We start from the raw sequence: 22,173 nt of genomic DNA on the forward strand, positions 1-22,173 counted from the left end.
AGCTAAGAATGATCCCGTACTAAGTACGGGGCCATTAATCTAAATTATTTCAAAATTTTATATTATTTATAATGGACATTTAGGTTAGGCTTTTTATTTGATTTAAGAAACTTGCCATGTTTTATCTACAGAATGACCCCATACAAAGGGGAAACTACAAAATTATTTAATTTGAGATTTACTATTTAACTATAAAGATTAAATTAGAAAAATTAACATGGGCCTTACATCTTTGTAATTGACAATCAATTCTGACCTACTTTGTTTGAAAATCACTATTAATTTATGTTATTTTTAATATGACTTAAGAGATTAAATGAGGTCTTATTTGTAAGCATTACCCCACTTTTATTGGTATTTAATATTTATTTGATAAATGTATTTTTAGAAGTTAAATTAGGTTACGCTTCCTAAAAAAGTTAAATCTAGTTTGCAATTAATAAACTATCTATATTACCTATAAAAGAGCGAATGTCCTTTTTTCTGAAAATTTTATTGGATATTTTTACCCCTTATCTAAGTAGCATATAATAGGCATAAAGAGGGTATATATGTCATTTACTCTCACTAAAAAAACTGTCCATTTATAATAGTTAAGAAACTACCTACTTATAACTGTCCATGTATTGTAAATAGTTTTGTCTTGGAGATATTATCACTTGCAAATGCGTGTAAGTGTTTACTAGTTTCATCTAAAAGAATGAAACTCACACCATTTGTATTAATTGTTTAGTCATTTTTATGAATTTCATTTATTTTTATTTTTATCCATTTAATATTTTGAATATTTTTAAGTTAAATTATTTGTTTAATGCATTACTTTTGAAATGGTTGTGTTTGAATAATTCAGTTACTACCATACCATTTGAAGTTGCTACATTTTAGGGATTAGGATGCTAGGTGTGTGAATTTTAAAAGAGTGGTTAGACTTTTTTTAAGAGTGAGAGTTTAACCTCTTCTAAGATTCTATCTATTGAAATTTTACAATGCCACATGTTTGAAGGGTGGGGACTGTTGCATGAAGACTTTTACTATTAGATTCCATTTCTATCTATTGAAATTTTACAATGCCACATGTTTGTTTTTATGTGACATTAATTCCTATAATTTCAAAGGAAAAAATGTACAATTTACTATTAGATTCCATTTCTTACATCTTGAGGCTTTTCTTGGTATATATATATATATATATCATTTAAATTGAGTAAAGTAATATATATGTAGATTATCATAGTATATTAACATATAATTCAAAATTTGTCATTATAATTTAAAATTTGTAAATATTACCTTTTATATTATTTATCATACACATTCAAGTATTAAAATGAAAGAAATGATCAAATCATTTGGGCCGTGTTTGGTTGTAGTGCAATTTTATTTGTAATAGTACAAATGTATGTGAGTACAAATGAAAAAAAAAAACTGCAAATTTAGGTTTAATTTTGTTTTCGATTTTACTTTATTCCACTTTAGGTTGTATTTTACTTTAATTGTAATGCAACCAAACACAGCCTTAGGCTCAGTTTGGAATGAGTACAAATGTATACAAAATAATAAAAAGTACAAGGTTTTATACTCTACATATTTGTCTTTGTACTCAATAATAAAAAATACAAGCCTTAGGTCGCGTTTGTTTGTAGTGTAAATACGGGACTGGTGTAATATTACATTCTGGTCCAATATTGCTGTTGTTTGGATGAAGTGTAAAAGAATATGGAAGATGGATGTAAAACTCCGTTTTGAAAGACTTTCACATCGATAATCAATGTAAAAAATACATTAATGTAAAACTCCTCCCACTGCTCTCCGTTCGTAACATCTCTTTTTCATATCCCTCCCACCACTCCAACTATCAAGGGCAGCGGATGAAAGATGAGTTTTCGTTTAGTTAGGCTTCAAGGGCAGAGGATGAAGAAAGGAGAATTTTTTTTTCCGAAAATATTCAATCACATGGCTTCTCCAGCTATCACTATCCCATAACCTAATAGGGTTGCCAGTTAGCATTATGAAATCCCGAATAGCAAAGGATGCTTACCACCAAATACCATTGATGCCATCAACACCCTGGTCTTCCAAGCTCTCTATTGGCATAGAATCGTCATTGTTGAGATGGTTGGAGACAACTATGTTGCTGCGCAAGCGCTAGCTCGTGATGGCTTATCCAGCAAAGACGATTGAGATAACTATTGGGAGGAGTCTGAGGGCATTAACTCTGAAGATGTTCCATACTCATCAATAATCTTCAAGCGGTGGGGAGGCGGAGGAGAAGAAAGAGCTTCCAATTTTGGAGGGTGAGAATGGAAACCGGCTCCTCTAATTCTCCAAATACAGTGGTTAAGGTGGTGGTTGTTGCTGGAAATTGAAACAGACGATGCTCTGTTTTCTCTTGGCCGCCGACAAGGACTGTAATCTCTCGGTTAGAAAGAATTGGACTTTTATCTCAATGATTTACCAAACACGAAGAGTGTTAAATGGGACCAATATCCGGTTCCCATTTTACACTCTCATGAACTCATCAGTGTAATAATCGTCGGTGTAAATTTAGATTTACACTGAAAACACACGTAGCCTTAAGTAACTCAATGGTAAAGTGAGACCCGCATTTTGTAACCAAGAGTGTTTGGACTCAAATCTTGTATTCCAAAAAATATTTTGGGGTATTATACCAAGAAAAGATATTTTTGAATTTATTTGAAAGCAGGTTCAATTTCAAGGACAATTCATTGGGTTGGGTCTGGTAAAGTAAACCCTTAGACCCTAGCACCAACCTGGGTGGGGAAGAATTTCAAATCAGACCCTACCTTTTAAATAGATTGGATAGGATCCGTATCAATCAAGACCAATTCAAGATTCATTCCATTTAATTTTAGATAAAACCATAGAACCTATTCATTTACTCACCTCTAATATATACAATACAAATTTGACTAATATATTTATGCTATAATGTTGCATTCCAGACCGACTCATATGCGATCCAATCATCCAATTAACACTTTATGCATACTTAGGTGCTTAGGCCCATATATTGGATCAAGCTATCCTTATGATTGAGACCAACGAAAAAATTGAAAAGAAGAAAGAAAGATAAAAGAAAGAAAGTCATCTAAGATAGTACGCCAGTCGATTTTCCCTCCTCCAAATGTTGAGTATGCAAGCTTCGCTGGGAGCATTTAATTGAGGGAGACGCAATCGTGTTGAACGTCATCAACAAGAAAAACTCAAATCTTTTCCTAAAACTAATTATGGTAGCTACTAGCTACATTGCAAAGTCGATTTTTTTCGCGTTCAGCTTTCCAATTTTTTACCAAATATCACTTAACGGATTTTCAGGCTTGTAAGTTCATGTGACGCGAGAACTGAGCCTCTAAATCAGAGAGTAGAGGGGTCTTTAAACTGATCCCTCTATAGGCCAATAAGCCCCTATCGGTATATCAACTATATGGATATTTTGAACCTTGCTTTCAATTTTATTAAACAGTTAAAACGTATGCTTAGATAGGAATGACAATTTCCTCATGCACTCTGAGTACCTGACTTCCCCGATCCTATTGAATGAGATATGAGATATATACTATTAATTAACAAATTTTGACGATTCAGGTCCCACGGGAAACCCATCTCTGTCAGGAATTAAATATGGAGGATGATGACTTTTATCCCTGTCAGCATTCAAGGTTGAAAATGGGGATTTATTTCAAAATTGAGATCAGAGACAAAGAATATGATCCTCATCCCATTGCCATTCCTATGCTTGGATGATTTTAACATACATACGCTGGCATTGAACAGCTACGCCAAAACCACTATTAATGCTTAACCCAACGTCTTAAAACCCGATATGGTGATAGAACCAGAATTATGATCGAATAACCTACATGGTGTAGAGGTTCAACAATTTTTTATTTCCTAGTAATGATGAAAGTGAAGGCTCAGCTTGGAAAGAATACAATTACAAATACGAACAAAATATAAGGTTTTACACTCTACAAATATATTTGTATTTGTATTCCTTCCAAACTGAGCCGAAATGGATAACAATGTCATGGCATATATAAAGAAAATACTTGCAACAACATGATTGGTTGGAGGAAAGACCATCTACATCTATTTGTTAGGTTTCTTCTTTTTTCATTTTTATTTACGAGTTGTTTCTTTTTTTTTAATTTTTGATTTTTAACGCTTTATTGATGATTTATAATTTAACAATGTATATGGCATTAAAAATAAGATAATAGAAAATTAGGACGTTAAAAAAAAGGCTTAGATGACGATGATGATTTTGATTGATGAATTGTCATTTGAGTATCATATATAATTCTGATTTTTGATAGTCGACACCGTCAAGCGTGGCCATGCATCTACCAATACATGGTATCCTTCGCCCAAAATGCCCCTAGACATCTAAGAAGGATCATGAGGATCATGTCTAAAATCACGGGGATCCCAGCTGGGAGTTAAACCTTTTCAACCAAGCTCTTCTAGCAAATTAAGTTTGTATGGTGACTGATCCAAGGGCCCGATTCTCTCTGGAGTTGTGTCCTAAAGGTTATATAATTTCCCCATAGCCATGTTCTGCACTATCAATTTGTAAGAAAGAATATCTTGGGGTTGGCGGTTAGTATTTTCTTTTTTTAGTAGGTATTTGGCATCGGTGTTTGGAATATCGTATCGTTTTTTATAAAAATGGTAATTATTTTTTGTTTGGAATTGGTGCTACCACATAGATGTTTTTTGAGAAAATAGTATTGATTTTATTTGGTATAAGTGCCGGTAGCAATATTTTTAATATTGGTCTATTTTATCCAACTATCAAGATGATGCAACTGCACCACTGGCACTAATGCGTCGTTTTCTCATAAACATTGAATTTGATGTTGCTCCATACCACACTTCCTAATTTCTAAGACATGGTCTGGAGCAACGTTTTTTTTTTTTTTTTTTTTTTTCTAGAAAAATGGTATCAAACAAGAAAGCGTTGTTTGAAGCATTGTTTTCTCTGATGTGACACCGTTTTCTCAAAAAACAGCATCAATGCCAAACATCACCTTAAAAAAGGATTACATGACAAATTGGTGATGGGTGCTAGATCCACATTTGGGATGACCCATGGATTCAATGAGGTTATCTTTGCTCAACATGAGAAATTTGGTCTTTAATGGTTTTTAGACCTAATCCTTCCCAACCTGCAAAAAATGGACAAAGATATCTTATTGAAAGCTTTTTGTATTCAAGAGGTGAGGGCCATTGAATAAATCCCTTTTAAGTATGTAACCGGAATTACACAATCAAATTCTAAGTGATCAGCATATCATCTTTGATCTCATTTGTCAGGTCAGTGGGAAAGGAGAAGAAGACACCATTCATATGTTATTCAGTTATAATTTTGCTCGAGCAACATAGTTTACATGACCCTATCTCAACTTTACTTCGTTGAGCATCGAGGCTTAAGTGAGTAATTGGTCTGAATTTCCACTTTGATAATGACAAGGAAAGATATAATTTCCTTCATTCATGGCCATTTTGTTGTTGGTAAATTTGGATGGCTCATAATGAGTACATCTTCTAGGGCCAAAGGCCCTCCCCTCTTCAACTAGTATAACACTGCCCGAAGCTTTTGGAGGAAATATCAGGTGTCAACTTCATTGAAGCCATGCACAACTCTTTGGTGAATAAGCAAGACACTCCCACAGTTAAGGGTGTCAACTGGACAGGATTTGGTCCAATCCGATCCAGTCCAATGTGAGTCCATTATAAATGGACCAGGTCTAATCCAATCCAATGAATGTTTTGGATCAATTTGGACCGGTCCAATTCAATGTTTGGACCATCTAATCTGTTCAAATTCATTTTGATTTAGATTGATTTCAACCCAAACCCGGTCAATTGATACATATATTCTTATCTTAGATCAATGAATCAGATATTCGCTTAATCCAACCTAATCCAATATAAATTTGTTACAGATGGATCAGGTCCAATTCAATCTAATAAATATTTTGGACTGGATTGGTCCAATCCAATATGTCTTGTTGGTCTGTTCAATCTGTCCAAATTGATTTTGGACTGGATGGGGTCCAATCCAAAACTGGTCCATTCATAGTGTCCACTGTTGGCTTATGTAGCTTAACCTAAGAGGGGGTGAATTGGATTCTGTAAGGTTCTTTTCTAAATATTGGTTTTCCACTGTTTTCAAAACCGGACCGGATCGGACGGTCGGACCGAAAAAATCGGGACTGACTGGTTCCGTTTTCCTCCAAAACAGCTTTTTCCCTCAAAACCGTTGATTTTGGTCAGCAAATCGTTGAACCAGCCGGTTAGCCATTCGAACCGTTCGAACGGTTTTGACCGTTTTCCAATTTTTTTATTTCTTTTAATTTTTTTTTTATTTTTTTATCAGAACAGGCCGGCTGTTCGGATCAAACAGCCAAACCATTCGAACCAGTAACCGGACCCTTGACCGGTTCGATCACCGGTTCGTTTTTAAAAACCATGGGTTTTTCAAAAATTTCAATGCTGATAAGATGTTGTAGAGACTGATAATATTAATATGTAGCAGTGTGAAAATGATAATGGTGTGTGAAATAAAGGGTTCAACTATGATATGGAAAAAATATGATATTTGAAAAACTTTTGACCAGCCAACTGGAATGACAAACATGATAGATTGGTCAAAACTCTTCCCATACCATATTTTTTCCGCATCATAGATTTTCCCGTAAAATAAATTCAAAAAACACAAAGCAAAGGCACACACAAGTTCTATAAAAGTTTCACCAAAGCTAGCTTAGATTCTCTCCGTAAGCACACCACCTCAGAATTTCCACTAATCAGTTGACCTTCATAGTGCCAACGACTTCCTAGATACCAACAAGACTTTCACCTAGATAGTTTTACAAATCCTATCCAAACCTTAAAACACGCCTCCGCCTTCTCACCTAAAAGACTCAATGCCCTTGAATAGTCTTCGCAGATCCCCTTTACTGTGTTCTATCTTAAGAACACACTACTAGAAAATTACTAGCTCTATAATCCCCAACAAGATATGACAATATTGTAAGCTCAAAAAAATATAATACCTCTTAATAAATTAATATAACAATACAAAGAAAACTATCTTAGCATGTAAGAAGATATACTGAATGCTTGGCCTTAATTAGGCCTTTCTCATACTTAAGCTCAAGGGTTAAGTAGAGAGCCAAAACCTCCACATTGGGCTTTTCTCATACTTAATCTCAATCTCCAGCAGCCGTATGGGGACAAAACCAAGTATTGGAATTCCGGGGGGTAGGGGCTCTTTACTCAAGGGCCAGGACCAAAAGTAAATAAATTCACAAAAGGAGTAAATCTAGACTCTTTTTGTTTCCTAATCGGTCTTGCACCATTTATCATTCTTCACTTATCTTCATAATGTTGCTAGAGGAATTGCGGTGATAAGGCAATTTGCATAAAGGTAAAATACTTAAACTACCCCTATGTTTTAGCAAATAAATTAATCTAAACTTACCCTACTGTTTAAGAATCACTTAAAAATTAAAATACCCCTTAAAGTTTTTTAACAATTGATAATCATCAACATCTGTTAATAGAATGACAGAATAGACTATTTTGCTCTTCATTCTTTTCAAATTTTCAAAATTTTTCCATTTGGATGTCAACACCTGTTGGGAAGAAAAACACTAATAAACAACACGAGATTCAACAACAAAAAAAAAAAAAAACTGTTTCAGCAGATAGAAAATCTTGTGCGCTTAATGAGAGGAGAGGGAAATCTAAAGTCAATGATCTTTCTCAATCTCTTGAAACCAATTAACCAAGATGCAAGTAGTTTTCAATATCACGTCTTTGTTCAACAACTTTTCTTATTTGAAGAAAAACTGAAAATGCAACTCTTAACATCCTAAGTTAACCCATTCTAAGCTCTAATTCATTCTAAACACTTAGTTTGGGGTCCCATTTCCCATGTTGTTACAATCTCTAAGGCTATGTTTGGTTTGAAGGAAAAGGTAGGGAAAGGAAGGGAAGGACAGGGAAACATATACAAGGTTTGTAAAGGTTTTCTTACCTTTCCCTTCCTTTCCCTACTTTTTCCTTCAAACCAAACACAGCCTAAAGTTATTGAAGTTTCAAAGGAAGAGAAAGAAGGTGGGCTTTAAAGAAATGATATTTAAAAAAAGTTGATGATCATAATGAATAGGTTACATCACAGTACATTAGACTCAATTAGGAAAGAGTACAAATACAAATATGTACAGTACAAATATATATATAGAATAATACAAAATACAAGGTCTTGCACTGTACATATTTGCACTCCTTCCAAATTGAGCATAAAAAATAACAAGTTTGGGTGGAAATTTGGCAATGGAACAAAAAAAACCACATTCCTTCAAATATTGCTACAATACTCTACAATACTTCTTGCTATGGGTTCATCAATGATTCAAAAAGACTTGAAATTACACTTGTGATATTCTTGCAAGGTCCATTGTTTATGTTGGAAGGGTTAGGATCCATCATATGGATGGCTGAACCATGCTAAATGTCTAGGCAAAATTTCAAAAATTTCTTATATTTTGAAAAATTGCATTTTTCAGGATTGGTCATGCACTGAACCAGATTAGATTTGAAACCAATCAAAGAAGGAGATTTATACTTGATGTGGATACCAAAAATGCAGATCTCAAGGTGGAAGTTCATGCCCAAATCAATCCTAAAGCTAGTTTCCACTGAAAATGGCACAATGTATAGGTGAACCTGATTCAATAACACAATTTTTAGCAAAACTACAACCCAACTGCTTAGATCGAACTGGGGAAGGTGAGCATGAATTTCCTTCAAATTTTTCTTCAAAAGTCAAAAAAATATTGATCTCTATTAGCCCTTGAAAGCATAGGTCGTGATAGGATTTCTTGGAAGACAAAAGAGAACAAGAGAGAACAAGAAATAGTGGTTTTCTAGTCTAGTTCACCCTACTCTTTTTTTATCTCTTTATAGAGCACTTCTCCTAATCAAATTAGGAGATTATCCAAATTTAGTTTGGATATAGACTCTATTAATAATTAAGCCTTATCATCTTAAGCGGATGGGTGCTCCATACCCATTTCCAAACCCAGATTCGACCTAGAGCACATGACAACTTAAGTTGTCATTTAACAATTTACTTAATCTTACTAATTATGGGCCTTAGGCCCATTTGCCTCAAAGTCTCACGACCCAAGATGTTGCTAAAGGGATGAGAGATCCATCATATGGATGGCTGAACCTTGCAGGTAGGTTGGGCAAAATTTCAAAAATTTCTCTCTCTCTCTCTCCCGTGTGGGAATCACATTTCCTATTTTAGAAAGCTACATTTTCAAGGATCAATCTTGAACCTAAACCAGACCAAATCTGAAACCGAAAGGGAATGGAGGGATATACCTGATACGAAGTAGTAATAACCTCCAATGAAGGTGTTCACGCCCAAGGAAAGATCCAAAGACTACTTCCACCGAAGATGACATGGTGTAGGATGAAACAGAATCAACAGGATGGTTCTTCAGCAAGAAGCGAATTTTTCAGCAAGAATCTGATGGAGGGCTAGTGAGCACGGCTTTAAATTACCTTTTCTGCCAAAAGGTAATATCAATAACTCTTCTTGATCGCTCCCACAGGTGGAGATTGAACTGGTATGGCGGCAAGAGTAGGAGAGAAGGAGACAGTGCAATCAAACTGTGTTGTCTCTTTCTGGAAATCAGCAGTCACTCATGCGATTTCTGATGTCTTCTAAGGGTTCGCCCTGCTCTCCTATTTATAGCCTTAAAGAGAGTTTTTCCTAATCCCATTAGGAGTTTCCTAATCCAAATCTTGTATTTAGATCTAGACTCTCTTTAAGAAATAAGGATAATCCCCTATCTTATCTGCAGATAAATATCAACCCTCCTAATCTAATTAGGAGTTTCCTTATCCAAATCTTTATTTGGATTTGGACTGTCTGAGTGGATAGGGATAATCCCTTATCCTATCTGCTAATCTAAATCCCAGAACCACCCCCTTTTAATTAATCTCATTAAGCCAGTTCGAATTGGACTTTAGGCCCATTAAGTCTATCTGCTCACTTACCCTCCAAACTACTGCCCAGTTGGATATCCTTGTATGGCATGGGACCCAAACATTAATCTACACATTAGACCTGTTCATGGATCGGGTTGGGCCGGGCTTGGGCTGGGCTTTGACTCTTTATTAACAGAAAAATGTTAGGTCCGAGCCTGACCAACGGGCCTACAACTTGGGCCCAAGCCCGACACTGATAAAAAGCCCGAAGCCCAAGCCCGAGCCTAAAGCCCGACCTAATAAAAAAAATTCAAAATTTTCCCTATTCAAATAGACATTATCTATTTTAATTCAGATGTTTTTTTCCCCTATTTAAATGAACAATGGGCCTACAAGTGAATCAACAACCTTCTCAAATAAAAAAATTTATTCAAATGGACATCACATAGGGTTTTTACTTAGGTTTAACTATAGGTCGGGTCGGGCCAGGCTCGGGCCAGGCTATTTTGGCAAAGCCCGAGCCCAGCTCAAATTTTATGCGGGCCAGGCTTTTTGGCCTGAGGTTAAGCCCGCGGGCCAAAAAGCCTGTTCAAGCCTGTCCGGGGGTCGGGCCGGGCCGGGTCAGCCCGTTGGGCCACCTGGCCCATGAACAGGTCTACTACACATCAATCACATGGGTTCAACCCAGTCTCTGTTACAAGGCCTAGCCGAATTCACTGTAGGAGACAGTGAACCCTTGAGTTCATCACCATGGGCTCTTAATGGGCCCAACATTAACACTAAATGGTCCTTCGGTCAAGCCACCTTATAAAAACCCAACGACTATGGGCAGATACAAGATTAACCCATCAGGTATTACCCTCAATGGTCTTACGCTTAACCTCTCAACCCATAATGATCAAACATTGCCCGACAAGAGAGGACCTCTCCCTCAACTGCAAGGTATAGTGCTGCACTCTCTACTCACATGGATCCCGAGAATTAAAACCTTTTGCAAACATTTTGAAACCATAGTATATATATGTATATCCTTATATAAATATACTTTGCAAAACAAATTTCAAGGGTTGAAATCGACTTCCGGAAATTTAGGTTTCCATCAGAGAGAGTGCATCCCTGATCATTCACTTTGTCCAACAAAGGGGGTTGATCCTATCATCACCCACTCAGACGAATTCTGGGACTATCCCAACATACCTAAGTTTTGACCCCCTCTAAGGATCTCATTGATTGGCATATCAAAGACAGCCCAATCCGACACATAGTGTATTATCATAATCGAGTCTAGGGGACAGGTGTAATATTCCAGTTTTGCCCATCTATCTCCAAGGTCCAGGGCAATACTGGAATTCTGGTCCAGTTCAAGGTTTGAATAAAACCCACATTGCATGTACCTCGGGTCTCACCCTGGCAGCTAAGACCGACCACCCCAACTAACTTGCGGCACATCAGTGTTAACCTTGGCAGGATAAATCTCCCCAGATCTATCTAACAGTTGTGAAGATTCTAAACTAACACGAGTCTCATATGTGTCTAGTTTAAGGGTATTACAGAGAAACGCACCATAATAACATGAATCAAATATGTACTTTATTCATTTACATTAAATGTCATAATGTACATCATTATGATTGGAGCTAAGGGCATACACTGTTTAACAATTCCCACTTGCACTTAGGTCCAATCTGGTATAAGTTGGAGTCCCATGCTTTCCACGTATTTCTTAAACACTTTCTATGTCAGTAGCTTAGTCAATGGGTCTGCTACATTTTCCACTGATGCTACCTTCTGAATGAACTTACTATCGATGTGCTTGGACATGGTACTTACTATCGATGTGCTTCGACTTCGAGTGGGCTCGTGGCTCCTTAGCCTGAGCAATGGCTCTAGTGTTGTCACACAACAATGGAATGGGTGATGTGATGAATGGAACTACTCCCAATTCATGAATGAACTTCTTCATCCATACGGCTTCTTTGGCAGCTTCACTTGTGGTAATGTATTCGGCATTGGTTGTGGAATCCGCCGTGGACCACCCCTATTTACTGCTTTTTCAGCAAATAACACACGACCCTATCATGAAGATATAACCATATGTATACTTTCTATCATCTAGATCTAAATGGAAGTCAGCATTAGTATACCCCTAGATGTGTAGTGAACTACCATCGAATACCAGACAAAACTCTTTTGTCCTTCGAAGATACTTTAGTATATTTTTCACAGCAGTCCAATGCTCCTACCTTGGGTTCGACTGGAATCTGCTTACCACAGTTACTACCTGAGAGATGTCAGGGCGAGTGCACAGCATGGCATACATGATGCTCCCTACGACTGAGGCATAGGGAATGTCCTTCATGTCCTCAATCTCTTCAGGAGTCTTGGGAGACATACCCTTGGAGAGAGTGACTCCATGCCTGAAAGGAACATTTCCTTTCTTGGAGTTCTCTGTGCTATATCTCTTGACTATTTTGCCAATGTAAGCAGATTGGGATAATCCTATTATCCTCTTCAATCTATCTCTATAGAGTCGAAGACCCAGTATGTAGGAGGCTTCTCCAAGATCTTTCATGGAGAATTGTTGTGAAAGCCACACTTTCATCGTAGCCAATATTCTCACATTATTCCCAATGAGTAGAATGTCATCTACATACAGAACTAGGAACGTAACCTTATCATCATTGGTTTTCCTGTATACACAGGGCTCATCCAGATTTTGCTCAAAGTCAAACTGTTTGATGGTAGAGTCAAACCAGATGTTCCAACTCCTAGAAGCTTGCTTAAGTCTATATATGGATCAATTTAGTTTACATACCATGTGTTCCTGACCCGTAGATATGAAACCTTGTGGTTGCTGCCATTCAGGAACGCAGTTTTGACATCCATTTGCCAAATCTCTAATCATGGTACGCTGCTACAACTAGCAGGATCCTAATGGATTTAAGCATGGCCACCAGCGAAAAGTTTTCCTCATAATCGATTCCTTCTTTCTGAATGTACCCTTTCGCCACAAGATGAGCCTTGTAGGTCTCAACCTTACCATTGAGGCCCTTATTCCTCTTATAGATCCATTTGCAACCAATTGCTTTTACCCCAGGGGGCAGATCTACCAGAGTCCAAACAACATTGGTCTTAATTGAGTCCATCTCAGCTCTCATGGCATTTACCCACTTCAAGGAATCTATGTCCAACATAGCTTTCGTATAAGTCATGGAATCCTCCTCACTAGTCGTAGCTTCCACCAAGTAACTTTCTTGGTCATAGCCGAAATGAACTGGAGGCCTGGAAACCTGGGTAGATCTCCTAGGTTGGTCATTAAATGGAGCTTGTGGGGCATCTCCCACTACCCTTGAGCTCTCTACACCAAGAACAACTTCTTGATGATAATTGTTCAGGATATAATCATCTTCCAAGAAATTGGCATTTTGACTACGAAACACCTTCTATTCTCCTAGATCATAGAATAAGTAACCCACAGAGCCTTTGGGGTAGCCTATGAATAGGCAATGTCTGGTCTTGGATTCCAATTTGTCCGCACTCATTCTTTTAACATGTGCCGGACAACCCTAAATTTTCAAGTGTCTCACACTTGGTTTCTTACCGGTCCAAAGCTCATAGGGAGTCTTCGGAACCGATTTGATTGGAACCTGGTTCAACACGTATATCGCAGTTTCTAATGCGTAATCCCAAAAGGATGTGGGTAATTCTGAGTGTACGAGAAGTGATCGGACCATATCTAATAAAGTCTGGATCCTCCTCTCTAACACACCATTTAGTTGTGGTGTAGAAGGAGGAGCTAGCTGTGATACTATCCCATTATCCTTTAAGTAGTCTCTGAATTTGTTAGAGAGATACTCGCCACCTCGACCTGATTGAAGGGTCTAATTTCTCTCCCTAATTGTTTCTCGACCTCTTGTTTGAATTCTTTGAACTTTTCAAAAGATTCAGACTTATGTCTCATTAGGTACACGTAACCATACCATGAGTAATTATTAGTAAATGTTATGAAATAAACGTGCTAGTCACGTGTCCTAATATTCATGGGACCACATACATCAGTATGTATAAGGTCAAGTGTATCTGTCGATCTTTCAGGCTTACCGTTAAATGGCCGTTTCATCATCTTACCCTAAAGGCAAGGTTCACAGGTTGGAAGATCTTGTACAATAAGAAAATCAAAAGGACCATCCTTTACCAACCTTGTGATGCGATCTATGTTAATATAGCCAAGTCGGTAATGCCACAGGTACATGGGATTGACTGTATCATGGGTTCTTTTCTTGGGGATACCATTCAACATAGTTTCAGTTATATTTGTTTCCAGAGAAGGATGGAGAACATAGAGACCATTCTCAAGTTCTCTGTATGCAATGAATTTGTTATTTCTTTTAATAGTAATCGTATTATACTAAAGAGAACAGAATATCCATCTGCACACAATTTGGAAACAGAAATCAAATTTCTTCTCAAATTTAGTACATAAAGACAATCTTTTAATGTAATTAACCCTTCTCTGAAATACAATTCTATAGTCCCTATGGCTGTAGCTGCAACACTTGCAGAAGTCCCCAAGTAAAGAATCACCTCTCCTTCACTCAGTCTTTTGCTTGTCCTGAACCCCTGCAGCGAGTTACACGCATGAGTTGAAGCCATGGAGTCAATACACCAGGAAGCAGAAGTTACCAACAAATTGGCTTTTAGGACAAAAGATTCAAAATTACCTTGTTTCTTGGTCTCCAAGTACTGAGGACAGTTCCTCTTTCAGTGGTCGGCCTGCTTGCAGAAGTGACAAGCATTTGATGTCCTTCCTCTGCCTTTTGGTCTTGCTAACTTTCTTCTAAGGCTTCTTCTTTGGCTTCCTTTTCTTCCTGCCCAATTTTCCAGATTCGATAAGCATGACAATGGGCTCATCCTTCTTTATCAGTTCCTTAGCCCTCTACAACATATTGTTGAGTTCCTGTATACTAACATTTAGCTTGTTCATGTTGTAGTTCATGATGAAATGATTGAAGAAAGGAGGCAAAGAATTTAGGATGACATCAACCTTGGTGACATGATCAAGTCTGGATCCAAGAGCCTCAAGTTCATTGATGTTTCCCATCATTTTAAGACAATGGTCATGAACTTGTTGCTTCTTAGACATCTACGCGGTTATGAACTGTTTCAAGACCTTCTGGTGAGTAGAACGGTTTTGCTCCTCATACATCGTCCTTAGACTGTCCAAGATATTCTTGGACAATTCGATTTGATCAAACTGTCGCTGTATCGGATTATCTAAGAGGCTATGACGTAGCAGCGGGCAGAGGAATTTTTCTCTTCCCATTCTTGGTAGTCCTTCCTACGGGCCTCAGAAGCCCTATCACCCAGACGTTTCAAGGCAGGGCTTTTTGGTACATTGTCCAATTTCTCAGACGTTAGGACCGACATAAGGTTACGTTTACAGTCAGCGTAATTTGGGCCCTTAAGTTTGTTGTCGTCCAATAATTTAGCCAATTGTCTGTTTGCCATTAATGATCAAGGACAAAACAAATATTAGTCCACAACCTTATTTGATTCATGTTATCTACATAGATATGGCTTTTAATCTATGTTTTATTCCCACTTATTCATTTATGATATTTCCCTCCTATCTCAGTGACGGAGATTACGAATTATGTCTCTGAAAATGTGGGAAATCACATAGGGTGCATGAAGTCAATTGTTTTAGCTGCATAACCCCACCACCTTTCTATGAAGGATCATATCCACTCATCTTATGAGTTTTCCCTTTGGCCTCTGTCAGACAAGGTTCATTGCCATTTTAGGTTAAACTTTTCTGTCCAGTGACTGCTCACCCATCATATTCATGAATGCCAAGGTACCGCAAGAGAGTCTTCCATTTTAGGATAGACCCCTCCCACATCGGTCTATGATGCCCCTATCATCTTATGAAATAATCCAACAGATCCAACAACAAATGAATAGCCCAATTTTATGGTGTGTTTCCTTATTACTAAATGACCCATCTTCATGCTAATGATGGAAGGCCTTTAGAGAGTTCATCATATGAATCTCCTTATCACATGCACTCATATTTCAATGAAGGGAACAAAATATTACCCCCTAGTTTAATTTAGGTCAAACCAAAGTGGCTCCCACTGAATTTCATAAAGCCAGATTTAGATGGGCCCTAATCGGCTAGGGTTCCACATGGTTCCTCTTAGAGAGGAAGCTAGTTTGGGGCCCACCATGAAGGGAGATCATCTAATGATCTTAAGGACATCATGGCATTGATGTGCATTCAGCCATGGTGTGCGCAATAGCCACTATCATATCAGCATGAGCCAAGTACTTATGGCCCCTGAACGTTGCACATCACACATCCATACATCACATGTAGGAGAAACATAATTGATCCAATCAATTAAATAACTATAAAATATATGATTAAAGCCTATAAGTGAAAGAGCAGTTCGACCCATATAGCTTTTATGCTGAAATGGGCTAAAGCAGTTTTAACATATTAAAACTGTGTTTTATAGGTGTGGGCTGAATTGCATCATGCAATTAACCATCAACTCTTGGACCCATGAGTGAAAAATTAGGGCTGAAAACAGCTCCCATCGAACCACAGATTCGGTCTGACTAGTTTGGTCCAATCTAGTTCGAGTGGGTCTAAGGTTTGATTTTTAATTCAAGATTTAATTCAAGAACATGATCTGAAATTAAATTACTGAAACAAGACATTCAAGAATCAGTAGGAGGGCTGTTTGTAGGACTGCTACCCTGCAAAACAAAAGTTAGATCACAGCATGCAGTTTCCAAAACTGCAAATCGCAGATAGCCAAACCCTAATCTACGAAAATCTCCTCCTTGCACTTTCTGCTTCAACTTTGAATGGAATAAAATAGAAAAACTATTTTCTATTAATATTAAATCAAAATTGAATTCCTATACATTCCGCACACCATGGCTGAATGCACAATGCTGTGGCCAGATGCAAACCCAATGACTGTGGCCAGATGCAAGATTAGTCCATCAGGTATTATCCTCAATGGTCATACACTTAAACCTCTTAGCCCATAATGATGAAACACTACCCGACAAGAGAGGACCTCTCCCTTGGCTGCATGGTACAATGCTGCACTCTCTACTCACAAGGATCTCGGGAATTAAAACCTTTTGCAAATATTTTGAAACCATAATATATATATATATATATATATATATGTATATATTTATATAAATATATTTTGCAAAACAAATTTCAAGGTTTGAAATCAACTGCTGGCAGTTTAGGTTTCCATCAGAGAGAGTGCATCCCCGATCATTCACTTTGTTCGACAAAGGGGCTGAGCCTGTCACTATGATCATCCACTCAAATGAATTCTCGGACTATCCCAACATACCCAGGTTTTGACACCCCCTCTAAGGATCTCACTGATTGGCATATCAAAGACTGCCCAATCCGATACCTAGTGTAGTATCATAGTTGAGTCTAGGGGTTAGGTGTAACATTCTAGTTTTTCCCATCTATCTTGAAGGTCCAGGGCAATACTGGAATTTTGGTCCATTTCAGGGTTTAAAGAAAACCCACACTGCATGTGTTAGACAGTTTTGTATGCCCTTAGTTTCAATCGAAATGATGTAATTTATGAGTTTATTGTAAATGAATAAAAGTGGACACTTAATGAGACTCGTGTTAGTTTAGAATGTTCACAGCCAGTGGGTCGGTCTAGGGAGACCTATCCTAATAAGGCTGACACTGTGGTGCCACCAAGTCGGTTGGGGTGGCCTGTCTTAGCTGCTAGGGTGAGACCCTAGGCACATACAGTGTAGGATTAATTGAACCTATGAACTAGACTAGATTTCCAGTATTGCCCTAGACCTTGGAGATTGATGGGCAAAACTGGAAAGTTACACCCGACCCCTAGACTCGATTATGATACTGCACTAGGTGGCGGATTGGGCTGTCTTTGATATACCAATCAGTGAGATCCTTAGCGGGGTCAAAACCTGGGTATGTTGGGACAGTTTGAGAATTCATCTGAGTGGGTGATCATAGTGACAGGATCAGCCCCTTTGTCGGACAAAGGTAATGATCAGGGATGCACTCTCACTGATGGAAACCAAGACTGTCGGCAGCGAATTTCAATCGTTGAGATTTGTTTTGCAAAATATATTTTATATGAGATATAAAAGTATATATATTATGGTTTCTAAAATGTTTACAAGAAGGTTTTAATTCTCGAGATCCATATAAGTAGAGAGTGCAACACTGTTCCTTGCAGCCGAGGGAGAGGTCCTCTCTTATCGGGTAGTGTATGACCATTATGGGCTGAGAGATTAAGTATAAGACCATTGAGGATAATGCCTGATGGGATAATCTTGCATCTGCCCACAGTCCCTGGGTATTATAAGGTGGCTTGGCCCAGGGACCACTTAGGGTAAGTGTTGGGCCCATAGAGCCCATTTGATGGGTTTTAGGGGTGCACTGTCCATAACAGTGTATTCGGACAGGCCTTGTAACAAAGGCTAGCCCGAACCCATGTGGCTGATGTGTAGATCAATGCTTGGGTCCCATGCGATACAAGGAAGCCCAATTGGGCAGCAGTTAGGAAGGTTAAGTGAGCACATAAGCTTAATGGGCCTAAAGCCCATTTCGAATTGGACTACTTAATTAGTTAATTATGGGGCGGATTCTGAGATGGATTAGCAGACAGGATAGGGTCTTAACCCTATCCACTCAAAAAGTCCAGATCTAAATATAATTCAGATTTATAAACTTCCTAATGAGATTAGGAGAAAGCTAATCTAATCTATAGATAAGATAAGGGTTTATCCTTATCACCTAAAGGGAGGGCTGATCCAAATATGATTTGGATAACCAGCTCCTAATTGGATTAGGAGCTGATCTTTTAGGTTAACAAAAGAAGGAGGGGGCGACAACCTTTAGAAGACACATAATCAGGTCATCTTCAGAGCTGAAATCATAGAAGAAAGAATTAAGCAACCCTGCAGAATTCTTTTTTGTCGCCTCCTTGTTCTTTCCGCCCTGTTTTCAATCTCCAATTGTGGGAGAAGTCAAGATTCGATCATGACATCAGTTCTTTGAGAAAGAATTGATAGGAAGTTGTGCTCATGTTCCATCCTGCTGTATCTTGCGAAGGATAAAGTTCTTGGAGAACACTGCTGATTCTACTCCATTCTGCATTATGCCATCTTCAGTGGGAGCAGTCTTTAGGTCCTTCCTTGGGTGTAAACACCTTCGTTGGGGGATACTATTTCTCCGTATCAGGTATAATCCTCTCCTACTCCTTTTGGTTCAAATCCGGTTCTGTTTTATGTTTTAAGAATGATCCTTAAAAATATGATTTTCTAAATAGGGAATGCGATTCCCAGTTGAAGGGAGAGAATTTTTTTTTGAAATTCGCCCCTTTATTCCGCAAGATTTGGGCATCCATACAATGGATCTCTCATCCCATCAGCATGTACCTCAGGTCTCACCTTGGCAGCTGAGACAGACCACCCCCACCAACCTGGCGGCACATCTGTGTCAGCCTTGGTAGGATAAATCTCTCCAGATCTATCTAACGACTATGAAGATTCTAAACTAACACGAGTCTCATATGTGTCCAGTTTAAGGGTATTACACATAAACACACCATAATAACATGAATCAAATTTGTACTTTATTAATTTACATTAAATGTCATGATGTACATCATTCTGATTGGAGCTAAGGGCATACATTGTCTAATAGTTGCATGGCCAACTTAGGCTTGATTTGTATGATGTGGGACCCCACAATGACCTCACATAAGTTCGCATGGGTTTGGCACAACCTCTATGAAGAGGTTTGGCTGAATTCACTACTAAACACAGTGAACCCCTGAGCACATCACTATGGGCTCAATATGGGCCCACATTTTCACTTAAATGACCATTGAATTCAGCCATCCTATGAAGACCTAAGGATAAATGACTTAAGTAAGATAAAACCCATCAGGTAATCAGTCCTTATTGGTCTCTTACATTTAACCTCTCGAACCATAATGATCACAACACTACCCGGCAAGGAAGAACCTCTCTCGTAGCTACAAGGTACAGTGTCACACTCTCTACTCGAATGGATCTCGAGAATTAAAACATTTTGCAAAAATTTTTCATAAAACATAATATATATATCATATAAATATATTTTGCAAAACCAAATCTCAAATACAGTTGAAATCCACTACCAATAGTTTAGGTTTCCATTAGAGAGAGTGTAAACCTAATCATTCACTTTGTCCGACAAAGGGGCCGATCTTATTACTATGATCACCCACTCAAGTGAATTCTCAGATTGCCCCAACATACCCAAGTTTTGACCCTTAATGGATCCCACTGATTGGCATATTAAAGACAACCCAATCCAACACCTAGTGCAGTACCATAATCAAGTCTAGGGGTTATGTGTAACTTTTCAATTTTACCCATCAATCTCTAAGGTCCAGGGCATAACTAGAAAATGGTCTGAGTTCAGTGTTTCATCCAAACACACACTGCATGTACTATGGGTCTAACCTTAGCAGCTAAGACAACCTGTCCCAACTTCTTTGGAAGCACATCAGTATCAACCTTAATAGGATAAACTCCCCAAATCTATCCAATGACTGAGAACATTCTAAGCTAACATGAGTCTCATAAGTGTATAGTTTAATGGGTTATTTCACAAAAACATACCAATGACAACATGAAACAATAATGTACTTTTATTCATTTATAATAAATGTATCTGTGCATCAATCTGATTGGATCTAAGGGCACACATTGTTTAACAATTTTATTATAAAGCTATGATTCTAAGTGTTATATTCCCAAGTTGGGAACTGATGTAGGGATACTTGGAGGGCTTCAGATGGTGCCATGTGGCATTAGTTAGATCAAATTCTGTTTGCACATCACCAATTGCTTCCAACCACTCCTAAGGCAAGGTTAGCTACAAAAGGGAGCACTCAATATACATTCAAAATCCCAAGAGAATCACTCTTGGCTTTTAAGGACTAAGCTTTCACACTAGTGAAATACCCTTGTTGCCCTCGATCTCATATTTGGCAGCAACAATTGGCATCGTCTATGGGAATGTTTCCAAGACTTCCCTCCAAAACCAACCTAACTTAATCCATCAATTTTCGGACATGGCTAATAAGCAAGACAACATTCCCAAGGCTTAGAACCTGGTCACAATGGACCAATTCAACCTAGTCCTAGACAAGCTGGACTACCTAGCCCAACAGTTGGATGAAGTAGGGCGTAGGATAGGAGGCTGCCTACAGGGTGGCCACCTCTTCAGAAGCCAAGGGAAATACGATGGATGATCCACCCATGCACCACCAGGCCAGTGCCTGATTAGCCAGGGGAAGGCCAACCCCTCAACATCCAACAATAGCAACCGACGAGCCAGTAAGCCCCTGTCGAAGACCTCTTGGCTACCCAACCGGAGAGGCAAAACCGTGGGGTCCTACGACAACCATAGGGACCCCGATTGGTGCCATCTCTAAGTGGAGAGCAATTGGGATGATGATGGACACTCTAGCCACTACAATCCTCCTCTAAGGGCTGGATGCCAATGTTCCCGCCTCTCCTCCAACAATGTCTGACCTTTGTGATCTCCTCAATGGTCGTTGAGCTCACAAGGCTCAAGATGTACCAGCATCGAAGCACTCCGAGAATAGAGCCAACATGCCTCGCATGAAAGAAAACCTGGACAAGGTCAAGACCCCGATAGGCACCATCCAAGATCAGATCTAGCAAGTGAAGGAGGTTGAGGTGATGCCTTCACTAGTCAGAACCTCTTATCCACCCAGGTGGAGGCATTCGCCAACTCCATCACTTCAGAGCCGCTCCCACCTAACTTCAATGCTCCCACCATGGAGACCTATGATGGGAGCACAGATATAGATGACCATTTGGAAAGCTTTAAAGCCCTCATGCTCCTCTACGAGTTCTCCAATGCCCTGATGTGTCAAGCCTTCCAAGCCACCTTCAAGGGGGCAACACATAGATGGTTCTCCACACTCTCCCTCGGTCTGTCAGCTCTTGGGACTAGTTTGGAAATTTCTTTCTCTTACACTTTGTCAGCAGCTGATGGTGCCAAAAGACCGTTGTTTCCTT

This window comes from Nelumbo lutea, chromosome 4, assembly GCF_056320005.1.
Source record: "Nelumbo lutea isolate HS-2025 chromosome 4, American lotus-T2T, whole genome shotgun sequence".
NCBI lineage: Eukaryota > Viridiplantae > Streptophyta > Magnoliopsida > Proteales > Nelumbonaceae > Nelumbo > Nelumbo lutea.